We start from the raw sequence: 13,276 nt of genomic DNA on the forward strand, positions 1-13,276 counted from the left end.
GCTTTCTTGATGGTTATTCTGGGTTTTCACAAATTGCTGTTAAAACTAAAGATCAAGAGAAAACCACTTTTACTTGTCCCTATGGAACTTATGCTTATAGGCGTATGCCTTTTGGTTTATGTAATGCTCCTGCTACTTTTCAAAGATGCATGTCTGCTATTTTTCATGGCTTTTGTGAGAGTATTGTGGAAGTATTCATGGATGATTTTTCCGTCTATGGGAATTCTTTTGATAGTTGCTTGCGAAACCTTGATAAAGTTTTGCAGAGATGTGAAGAAACTAACCTTGTTCTTAATTGGGAGAAATGCCACTTTATGGTTAATGAAAGAATTGTATTGGGACATAAAATTTCTGAGAGAGGTATTGAAGTTGATAGAGCTAAAGTTGAAGCAATTGAGAAGATGCCCTATCCGAGGGATGTTAAAGGTATTCGTAGTGTTCTTGGTCATGCTGGGTTTTATAGGAGATTTATTAAAGATTTCTCCAAGATTTCAAAGCCTCTTACTAATCTTCTTCAAAAAGACGTACCTTTTGTTTTTGATGATGATTGTAAGGAAGCTTTTGAAACTCTAAAGAAAGCCTTAACAACTGCTCCTGTAGTTGAACCTCCTGATTGGAATTTGCCTTTTGAAATTATGTGTGATGCTAGTGATTTTGCTGTAGGCACTGTTCTTGGACAGCGAGTAGATAAAAAACTGAATGTTATTCATTATGCTAGTAAAACTCTTGATGCTGCTCAAAGAAATTATGCTACAACTGAAAAAGAATTATTAGCTGTAGTCTTTGCTTGTGATAAATTTAGATCTTATACTGTTGATTCAAAAGTTACGATTCATACTGATCATGCTGCAATTAGATACCTTATGACAAAGAAAGATGCTAAGCCGAGGCTTATTAGATGGGTACTTCTTTTGCAAGAATTTGATTTACATATTGTAGATAGGAAAGGTGCTGATAATCCTGTTGCTGATAGTTTGTCTAGATTGGAAAATATTGCTTATGATCCTGTTCCTGTTAATGATAGTTTTCCAAATGAACAATTGGCTGTAATAAAGGTGAGCTCGCGAGACAGTCCTTGGTATGCTGATTATGCTAACTTTATTGTTTCCAAGTACTTGCCTCCAACCTTTTCAGCTCAGCAAAGGAGGAAATTATTTTATGACTTGAGGCATTATTTCTGGGATGACCCACACTTATATAAAGAAGGAGTGGATGGTATTCTGCGAAGGTGTGTTCCCGAATATGAACAACAAGAGATATTGAGTAATTTCATGGTAGTGCTTATGGAGGACATCACGCCGGAGAAAGAACCGCGCAAAAGGTTCTACAATCAGGTTTTTATTGGCCAACTCTCTTCAAGGATGCGAGAAAGTTTATTTTATCTTGTGATGAATGCCAAAGGGTTGGTAATATCTCCAGACGTAATGAAATGCCTATGAATTATACTCTTGTTATTGAACCATTTGATTGTTGGGGATTTGACTTCATGGGACCTTTTCCGTCTTCAGAAGGTAACACTCATATACTTGTTGCTGTTGATTATGTTACTAAATGGGTGGAAGCCATACCTACAAAAAGTGCTGATGGTGAGACCTCTTTAAGAATGCTTTTAGACATTATTTTTCCTAGATTTGGAGTGCCTAGATATATTATGACTGATGGAGGTTCTCATTTTATTCATGGAGGTTTTAGAAAAACTCTTGCTAGGTATGGTATTAATCATAGAATTGCTTCCGCTTATCATCCTCAAACTAGTGGGCAAGTAGAATTATCAAATAGAGAGATGAAATCTATCTTGCAAAAGACTGTTAATAAAACTAGAAAGAATTGGGCTAGTAAATTGAAGGATGCACTATGGGCTTATAGAACTGCTTATAAAAATCCCATGGGAATGTCACCTTCTAAAATGGTTTACGGAAAAGCTTGTCATTTACCTTTAGAACTAGAGCACAAAGCTTATTGGGCTGTTAGAGAATTAAATAAAGATCCTAAACTTGCCGGTAATAAGAGGTTGTTGCAATTAAGTTCTCTAGATCAATGGAGAAGTGAAGCCTATAAAAATGCTAAACTCTTTAAAGAGAAAGTAAAAAAATGGCATGATAGGAGGATTATCAAAAGAGAATTTACTATTGGGGATAAAGTCCTATTGTATCGGTCTCGTCTCAGATTCTTTGCAGGGAAATTACTCTCGAAATGGGAAGGACCGTATGTTGTTGAGGAGGTGTATCGTTCAGGAGCAATTAAAATTAGCTCTCTCCAAGGCAATGCCACGCAAGTGGTGAATGGACAAAGACTCAAGCATTATATCTCAGGTGATTCTTATAATGTTGATGTTGATATTATTCAAGTGGAAACACCGGAGGCTTTCATTAAAGGACAAATTGACAGTCCGCCAGAACTCGACTTTGAATAGGTAACAGTACTGGTAATGAAAAGTTCACAATTTACTTTCCGAACAATATTTTTGCTGTTTTTGGAAAATATGAAAAATTACGAGATCGAAACGGAGTGGAAAAGACGCACGAGGGCGTGCCACCATAGGCCGGCGCGGCCTGACCTGGGCCCGTGCCGACCTATGCTCTGGCCGCCTCGTCGCCCCTTTCCGACCCTGGTTCGATCTGGTACTTTCCTTTTGTCGTGAAATTTTTTGCTATATAATCCCCCGGACCCCTGGAGGCCCGCATATCGTTTTCTCGACGTGTTTTGTTTGAAATTTTTTTGCCAGATTTGCTTCGGATCTAGAGCCATCATGTCTTCGTCGGAAACTCCGAAGGACAGCTCCTGCAAGGATGTTGGCAACTTGTACATGGAGGAGCTGAGGATGCACCCCAAGGAGTTGCTGCTCGTTGAAGGAGAACTGCAGATCAAGGATGTCCAGGGTCCTAAAGGAGAAGGAAGCTTGGAAGACAGGATGGAGAAGCTAGAACAAGAGGTTTTCAAATACAAGAAGATGGCTGAGCGTGAGGTGGATATCTTCCACAGGATTGTGTCTGAACTCATTGCTGAACATGAGAAGGAAACTGCAAAGCTTTGGGGCGACATCCTCTCACTTCACGACACCACCAACAAGCTCCAAGCACAACTCTATGACGTTCGAATCGAATCGTGAGTATGAAAACAGGTTTAAATACATAAGCTGTGCTGCTAGTTTCAGGATTCCCAAGACCAAGATGTCGTTTCTTGATGGAGAGCCTCTTCCTTGGAAGTTTGATGACGGGAGTTCATCACCCCCATCGCCGAAGGAGTAATTCATCATCGGTATTGGCATCCCCTTGGTTTGTTCCAAGCTTGGGGGAGTGCCGCGGTATCACATCATCACTATCTTTTACTTTTTATTGTCAAGTAGTGTCATATCATGAGTAGGGAAGTTATCATATAAGATGGGTTGCAGTTTGGAAGTATCTCCCCTTTAGTTGGTTATCTATGTATCCCTTGGTGTGAGTTATCGTTATGGAATATTAATGAGAAGTCTTATCATTTACATATTGCACATCTTATTTTAGTTTGCAATCTCTATTATATGATTTACCTTGTTGTTAGTATTGGTATCACTTTGGGAGCATTGAATAAATCTATTTGGTTTTGGCAAACTTAGCATTGGTCAATAGCAACAACACTTTGAGGTTTAAGTAGAAAAGAGAAATACATGTAGTTATTTCATTGTCTTTCTTTCTTGTTAGCTCATAGCTTATTATTCTGAAGTTAAAATTGTTTGTCCTTACAAGGGGGATGCATGATTGTTTCTATCACATGTATATTTGTTTGTTTCCTTCAACTCTTATGCTTGCTAATTAGCCTTGCTAGCCAAAGACTTGTACTGAGAGGGAATACTTCTCGTGCGTCCAAACCTTAGTCCAAACCTATGTCATTTGTGTCCACCATACCTACCTACTACATGGTATTTTCTGCCATTCCAAGTAAATACTTCATGTGCTACCTTTAGACAATTCAAAACTTAGTATCTCTTATTTGTGTCAATGTTTTATAGCTCATGAGGAAGTATGTGGTGTTTTATGTTTCAATCTTGTTGGGCAACTTTCACCAATGGACTAGTGGCTTCATCCGCTTATCCAATAATTTTGCAAAAAGAGCTGGCAATGGGATTCCCAGTCCCAAACTAATTAAACTAATTAGACACTCCTTCATGGTATGAGATTGTTGGCAGGCACCCGAGGATTCGGTTAGCCATGGTTTGTGAAAGAAAGGTTGGAAGGAGTGCCACACAAAATAAAAATAAAATGGGAGCCGCTCTTTGAAGGTTGTCTGGCAAGGGGGTTAGAGTACCCGCTACCAGTCGTTGACAACAACAAACACCTCTCAAAATGTTACTTTTATTATCTCTATATGATTTCAAAACTGAAAAAGCTCTAGCACATGATTTAATCCCTGCTTCCCTCTGCGAAGGGCCTGTCTTTTATTTTCTGTTGAGTCAGTAAACCTATTTCCCTCCATCTCAAGCAAGCATTTTAGTTGTTGTGATCAAACTATTATATTGTGATTTGCTTTATCATGTCTTTTATTCTTCCTTGTTTAGTACAAGTTTTATCTGAATGAATATAGCTTTGCAAGTTATCAATGATCATGAGGAGACCATTATGATTGAGTATGCAAGTTGTGCCTTATAAACTTTAACATGAGAGCGCTGCTCAATGAGATAAGTATAATCTGTTAATTGTTCTCTGACCAAGAACGAAGTTTGCCATCACCAACTATGATTTCTTATGCACCTTTATTTGTGATTACTTTATACTTGTTTCAAGTTGAGTTATATGAGGAAGTTGTTTACTAGAATGTCTTGTGTGAATGAATATGATGCTTCTTGTCCGTATTTTATTTATCGACTCTTCACTCCATAAACATGTGGTCCTGTTTACCGAGTTCAGTTTCGCTTGGGGACAAGCGAAGTCTAAGCTTGGGGGGAGTTGATACGTCCAATTTGCATCACTATTTTATATCATAATTTGCTGTTATTCATTGATATATTTCATATTGGGACACAATACTTATGTTATTTCATCTATTTTGCATGTTTCATCATTATTGGAGGATCAAGCACCGGAGCCAGGATTCTGCTGGAAAAAGCACCGTCAGAACGCAATATTTCGGAAGATCAACTGTGGAAGGAAATTATACCAAAAATCCTATTTTTCAAGATGACGAAGGAAGCCAGAAGGAGGAGCTGAGAAGGCCCAAGGTGGGGCCAGACCACAGGCCGGCGCGGCCCATGGCCTGGCCGCGCCACCCTGTGGTGTGGGGGCCCCACAGCCCCTTTCGCCTCCTTTTCTTCGCGAAACCCTTCGTCCCGAAAACCTAAGCTACAGAGGGTACCTCGCGAAGAGCCACAGCCGCCTCTGCGGGGCGGAGAACACCAGAGAGAAAAGAGCTCTCCGGCGGGTGATGACCCACAAGTATAGGGGGTGTATCGTAGTATTTTCGATAAGTAAGAATGTCGATCCCAACGAGGAGCAGAAGGTGTTGACAAGCAGTTTCGATGAAGAATTCACTGTAAATGCTCACAGACAAGTATTTAGGGGGTTTTGATGTAACAGTTGAATAAAGTACGAGTAAGTAAAGTGCGAGAGTAACAATTGCAGCGAGTGGCCCAATCCTTTTTAGCACAAAGGACAAGCCGGTTTGTTTACTTATAATGACCAAACGTTCTCGAGGACACACGGGATTTTAGTCTAGTGTTTTCGCTACATACGGCTAAATAATCTTCATTGTTATGATAAGTGTTGTGTGGGTGAACCTATGCTAATGTACCGCCCTTCCTAGGACTAATACATACTTGTGATTATACCCCTTGCAAGCATCCGCAACTACAAGAAAGTAATTAAGAATAAATCTAACCACAGCCTTAAACTCTGAGATCCTGCTATCCCTCCTGCATCGATATACCAACGGGGGTTTAGGTTTCTGTCACTCCGGCAACCCCGCAATTGGCAAACGAGTACAAGATGCATTCCCCTAGGCCCATAAATGGTGAAGTGTCATGTAGTCGACGTTCACATGACACCACTAGAAGAATAACACCACAACTTAAATATCATACCATTGAATATTACTCAACCATAGTTCACTACTAACATTTAGACTTCACCCATGTCCTCAAGAACTAAACGAACTACTCACGAGACATCATATGGAACATGATCAGAGGTGATATGATGATGAATAACAATCTGAACATAAACTTGGTTCAATGGTTTCACTCAATAGCATCAACAACAAGTAGAGATCGATACCGGGAGAGTTTCCCCTATCAAACAATCAAGATAAAACCCAAATTGCTACGGCGGTGACGGTGTCCAGCGGTGGAGACGGCGGTGATGATGGTGGAGATGATGATGATGGTGATGGAGATGATGTCCAGCTCGATGACGGTGACGATGGCGTCGATTTCCCCCTCCGGGAGGGAATTTCCCCGGCGGATTCCTGCCCGCCGGAGAGCTCTTTTCTCTCTGGTGTTCTCCGCCCCGCAGAGGCGGCCGTAACTCTTCGCGAGGTATCCTCTCTGGCTTAGGTTTTCGGGACGAAGGGTTTCGCGAAGAAAAGGAGCATAATTTCTTTGAGCAAAGACTACAGCTAATAATTCTTTTTCAGTTGTAGCATAATTTCTTTGAGCAGCATCAAGAGTTTTACTAGCATAATGAATAACATTCAGTTTTTTATCTACTCGCTGTCCAAGAACAGCGCCTACAGCAAAATCACTAGCATCACACATAATTTCAAAAGGCAAATTCCAATCAGGAGGTTCAACTACAGGAGCAGTTGTTAAGGCTTTCTTTAGAGTTTCAAAAGCTTCCTTACAATCATCATCAAAAACAAAAGGTACGTCTTTTTGAAGAAGATTAGTAAGAGGCTTTGAAATCTTGGAGAAATCTTTAATAAATCTCCTATAAAACCCAGCATGACCAAGAACACTACGAATACCTTTAACATCCCTCGGATAGGGCATCTTCTCAATTGCTTCAACTTTAGCTCTATCAACTTCAATACCTTTCTCAGAAATTTTATGTCCCAATACAATTCCTTCATTAACCATAAAGTGGCATTTCTCCCAATTAAGAACAAGGTTAGTTTCTTCACATCTCTGCAAAACTTTATCAAGGTTTCGCAAGCAACTATCAAAAGAATTCCCATAGACGGAAAAATCATCCATGAATACCTCTACGATACTCTCGCAAAAACCATGAAAAATAGCAGACATGCATCTTTGAAAAGTAGCAGGAGCATTACATAAACCAAAAGGCATACGTCTATAAGCATAAGTTCCATAGGGACAAGTAAAAGTGGTTTTCTCTTGATCTTTAGTTTTAACAAAATTTGTGAAAATCCGAATAACCATCAAGAAAGCAAAAATGAGTATTTTTAGACAATCTTTCTAGCATTTGATCAATAAATGGTAAAGGGTAATGATCTTTCTTAGTAACTTTATTAACTTTTCGAAAATCAATGCACATTCTATACCCTACAACTACTCTTTGAGGGATGAGCTCATCATTATCATTAGGCACAACAGTCATTCCTCCTTTCTTGGGAACACAATGCACAGGACTAACCCATCTACTATCAGCAATAGGATATATAATACCAGCTTCAAGAAGTCTTAATACCTCATTCCTTACCACTTCCTTCATCTTCGGAATTAGACGACGCTAATGTTCAACAACAGGCTTTGCATCATCTTCCATATTAATAGCATGTTGGCAAATAGAAGGAGAAATCCCCTTCAAATCATCAAGAGTGTAGCCAATAGCTCCTCGGTGTTTCTTCAATATTTCCAATAGCCTTTCTTCTTCAAACTCTGAAAGCTTAGAACTAATAATAACATGATATATTTTCTTATCATCAATATGAGCATATTTAAGATTATCAGGCAAAGGCTTTAAATCAAAAACAGGATCTTCCTTTGGTGGCGGTGTTGTACCCAGATCTTCCACCGGTAAATCATGCTTAAGAATAGGTTGGCGAAGAAAAATTTCCTCAAGCTCATCTCTTTCTTTCCTAAAAACTTCACTCTCGCTATCCTCCAAATGTTGCTGCAAAGGATTGTTAGGAACAAGAACAATAGATGCACACTGTTCCATTTTAAAATCATCACTAGGCAAATCATCTTTATAAGGAGTTTTGGTAAATTTAGAGAAGTTAAACTCATAAGATTCACCAGCAAATTTAGTCAAAATTTTCTCTTTCTTGCAATCAATAATAGCTCCACAAGTATTTAGAAAAGGTCTACCAAAAATAATAGGACAATAATCACTAGCAGCAGAACCAAGTACCAAAAAGTCAGCAGGATATTTAATCTTACCACATAGAACTTCCACATCTCGAACAATACCAATTGGAGAAATAGTTTCTCTATTAGCCAGCTGAATAACCACATCAATATCTTCAAGTTCACAAGAATCAATTTCGTGCATAATCTCCGTGTAAAGCTCATAAGGAATAGCACTAACGCTTGCACCAATATCACATAATCCATAATAGCAATGATCACCAATTCTAACAGATAGCATAGGAACACTAACTTGTTTGGGTTTATTAGGATGTGAAACAATATTAGAAGCATCTTCACAGAAAATAATATGACCATCCTCCACATTTCCAGTCACAAGATCTTTAACTATTGCAACAGCAGGTTCAACTTTTATTTGTTCTTCAGGTTCTACAGGTTTCTTTTCACTTTTATGAACTGCACTATTTATAACAGAGTACTCCTTCATTTTAGCAGGGAAAGGAGTTTTTTCAATATAAGCTTCAGGAATAACATGATCAGCAGTTTCAACTACAACGCATTTATTAATAGATGAATCAATTTTATCTTTATAAGGTTCATGATACTTATCAAAATTCTTCTTTGGCAATTCATAATGAGAGGCAAAAGCTTTATAAAGATTTGCAGCAACTTGAGAATCAAGACCATATGTAGCACTCATATTACGAAATTTATCAGTATCCATAAAAGCTTCAATGCATTTATAATCATAAATTATACCTGATTCTCTATCCTTGTCGTTCTCCCAACCTTCAGTATTTTCTTGGATCCGATCAAGAAGGTCCCTTTTAAACTCTTCTTTGTTGCGTGTAAATGATCCAGAACAAGAAGTATCCAGCAAGGTCTTGTCTTGAAAAGAAAGTCTTGCATAGAAATTATCAATAATAACATTACCAGGAAGCTCATGAATGGGGCATTTGAGCATTAAAGACTTCAATCTCCCCCAAGCTTGGGCAATACTCTCTCCATCATGAGGCCAAAAATTATATATGCGATTCCGATCCTTGTGAATTTCACTTGGAGGATAGAACTTAGAATAAAACCGGGGCACAATATCATTCCATTCAAGAGAGTCCCCATTATCCAGTAATTTATACCAATGCGCCGCCTTACCAGATAACGATAAAGAGAATAGTTTCTTCCTCACTTCATCCATAGCAATACCTGCACACTTGAATAAACCGCATAATTCATGTAAGAACAATAAATGATCTCCAGGGTGGACAGTTCCATCCCCTTCATAGCGGTTATCCATAACACGTTCAATAATTTTCATAGGTATTTTATATGGTATCACTTCCTCACCTGGCGCCTCATCCACTACCGTTGCAGTAGTAGTAGATTTCCCAAATAGAAATTGAAGAGAAGATCTCTCCATAATGACTTATAGCAGCAGGCAGAAATAAAATCAGCACAAACAGTAAAGGTTTTCCTTACCAATTCCACTTACCAATAGCGCTTCACTCCCCGGCAACGGCGCCAGAAAATAGTCTTGATGACCCACAAGTGTAGGGGGTGTATCGTAGTATTTTCGATAAGTAAGAATGTCGATCCCAACGAGGAGCAGAAGGTGTTGACAAGCAGTTTCGATGAAGGATTCACTGTAAATGCTCACAGACAAGTATTCAGGGGGTTTTGATGTAACAGTTGAATAAAGTACGAGTAAGTAAAGTGCGAGAGTAACAATTGCAGCGAGTGGCCCAATCCTTTTTAGCACAAAGGACAAGCCGGTTTGTTTACTTATAATGACCAAACGTTCTCGAGGACACACGGGATTTTAGTCTAGTGTTTTCGCTACATACGACTAAATAATCTTCATTGTTATGATAAGTGTTGTGTGGGTGAACCTATGCTAATGTACCGCCCTTCCTAGGACTAATACATACTTGTGATTATACCCCTTGCAAGCATCCGCAACTACAAGAAAGTAATTAAGAATAAATCTAACCACAGCCTTAAACTCTGAGATCCTGCTATCCCTCCTGCATCGATATACCAACGGGGGTTTAGGTTTCTGTCACTCCGGCAACCCCGCAATTGGCAAACGAGTACAAGATGCACTCCCCTAGGCCCATAAATGGTGAAGTGTCATGTAGTCGACGTTCACATGACACCACTAGAAGAATAACACCACAACTTAAATATCATACCATTGAATATTACTCAACCATAGTTCACTACTAACATTTAGACTTCACCCATGTCCTCAAGAACTAAACGAACTACTCACGAGACATCATATGGAACATGATCAGAGGTGATATGATGATGAATAACAATCTGAACATAAACTTGGTTCAATGGTTTCACTCAATAGCATCAACAACAAGTAGAGATCGATACCGGGAGAGTTTCCCCTATCAAACAATCAAGATCAAATCCAAATTGCTACGGAGGTGACGGTGTCCAGCGGTGGAGACGGCGGTGATGATGGTGGAGATGATGATGATGGTGATGGAGATGATGTCCAGCTCGATGACGGTGACGATGGCGTCGATTTCCCCCTCCGGGAGGGAATTTCCCCGGCGGATTCCTGCCCGCCGGAGAGCTCTTTTCTCTCTGGTGTTCTCCGCCCCGCAGAGGCGGCCGTAACTCTTCGCGAGGTACCCTCTGTGGCTTAGGTTTTCGGGATGAAGGGTTTCGCGAAGAAAAGGAGGCAAAGGGGCTGTGGGGCCCCCACACCACAAGGTGGCGCGGCCAGGCCATGGGCTGCGCCGGCCTGTGGTCTGGCCCCACCTTGTTCCTTCTCAGCTCCTCCTTCTGGCTTCCTTCGTCATCTTGAAAAATTGGATTTTTGGTATAATTTCCTTCCACAGTTGATCTTCCGAAATATTGCGTTCTGACGGTGCTTTTTCCAGCAGAATCCTGGCTCCGGTGCTTGATCCTCCAATAATGATGAAACATGCAAAATAGATGAAATAACATAAGTATTGTGTCCAAATATGAAATATATCAATGAATAACAGCAAATTATGATACAAAATAGTGATGCAAATTGGACGTATCAGCGGGCAGGAATCCGCCGGGGAAATTCCCTCCCGGAGGGGGAAATCGACGCCATCGTCACCGTCATCGAGCTAGACATCATCTCCATCACCATCGTCATCATCTCCACCATCATCACCGCCGTCTCCACCGCTGGACACCGTCACCGCCGTAGCAATTTGGGTTTGATCTTGATTGTTTGATAGGGGAAACTCTCCCGGTATCGATTTCTACTTGTTGTTGATGCTATTGAGTGAAACCATTGAACCAAGGTTTATGTTCATATTGTTATTCATCATCATATCACCTCTGATCATGTTCCATATGATGTCTCGTGAGTAGTTCGTTTAGTTCTTGAGGACATGGGTGAAGTCTAAATGTTAGTAGTGAATTATGGTTGAGTAATATTCAATGTTATGATATTTAAGTTGTGGTGTCATTCTTCTAGTGGTGTCGTGTGAACGTCGACTACACGACACTTCACCTTTATGGGCCTAGGGGAATGCATCTTGTACTCGTTTGCCGATTGCGGGGTTGCCGGAGTGACAGAAACCTAAACCCCCGTTGGTATATCGATGCAGGAGGGATAGCAGGATCTCAGAGTTTAAGGCTATGGTTAGATTTATTCTTAATTACTTTCTTGTAGTTGCGGATGCTTGCAAGGGGTATAATCACAAGTATGTATTAGTCCTAGGAAGGGCGGTACATTAGCATAGGTTCACCCACACAACACTTATCATAACAATGAAGATTATTTGGCCGTATGTAGCGAAAGCACTAGACTAAAATCCCGTGTGTCCTCGAGAACGTTTGGTCATTATAAGTAAACAAACCGGCTTGTCCTTTGTGCTAAAAAGGATTGGGCCACTCGCTGCAATTATTTCTCTCGCATTTTACTTACTTGTACTTTATTCATCTGTTACATCAAAACCCCCTGAATACTTGTCTGTGAGCATTTACAGTGAATCCTTCATCGAAACTGCTTGTCAACACCTTCTGCTCCTCGTTGGGATCGACATTCTTACTTATCGAAGATACTACGATACACCCCCTATACTTGTGGGTCATCAGTCCCCGCTCTCAAAACAATGCCTCCAACAAGGTCATTGCCAGGCACAACCAGTTAAGGCCAGACCTTGGGTTTTCACCCTGAAAGGCGGGACTCTGAACTCCACCTGTGTTGTCGCCCCCACTTTCATACCGCTGTTGTGAAGCCCGGAACACCAAGCAAGTCCCTCAACAGCGCGGAGACTTGAACTTCCCTTAGCTAGTTCTCCCCTCCGGCCTTCACGAAAATCTCTTCTTCCGTCTTTCATCATGGATCCATAGTCACTTGATGTCAACACAGAAAAGAGCTTCACGCCGCTCCCTCCAGAACCAATCGATCGGAATAAAAGCATGGGTGCGCACGACCGAATACCACCGATCCAGCAAAATCCAAGCAAAAAGCACTGTTACATTCGCCGGCGGAGCCTTCCGGAACTCAACACTCCGGCCATATCACGAGTCCAGGCCTCCAGTAGGTCTTCCTCTTCACGCAAGAGAGACCCTAGGACCAGCGCCTTTATTCAGTCGGACCCCCACGTCGGCGACCATCCCGGGCTGGCCACTCCAACCCTGGCTTCCATGCTTCTCCATCTCGCCGCCGAAACGCGGTGATAGATCGATAGATCCACCACCACCAACCGCAGGCCGACCCTCTCTGGCAAAGAAGAGGGCCACCTCCACCATCGTACCCAAGGTTGATGCCCCGGGAGACCTCATGTCGCGGGTGAAGCCCGAGATCGCCTCCACTCACCGACGAGAGGCGGGGGAAATTGGCGCAGGCCATGGGCCTGGCCGCCGCCCACCACCAGCCCCTGCCGGAGTGCTGCGGAGAGCCGACGGGAGGAGGGAGACCGCAGCGCAGGCCGCCGCCGCCCATCCCAACAGCGCCGGCCGGTCCACCAGGGGAGAGCCGACGGGAGAAGGGGGCACAGCGCAGGCCGCCGCCGCCTATCCTATCCGCGCATG

The sequence above is a fragment of the Lolium perenne genome, chromosome 7 (genome assembly GCF_019359855.2).
Source record: "Lolium perenne isolate Kyuss_39 chromosome 7, Kyuss_2.0, whole genome shotgun sequence".
Lineage (NCBI taxonomy): Eukaryota > Viridiplantae > Streptophyta > Magnoliopsida > Poales > Poaceae > Lolium > Lolium perenne.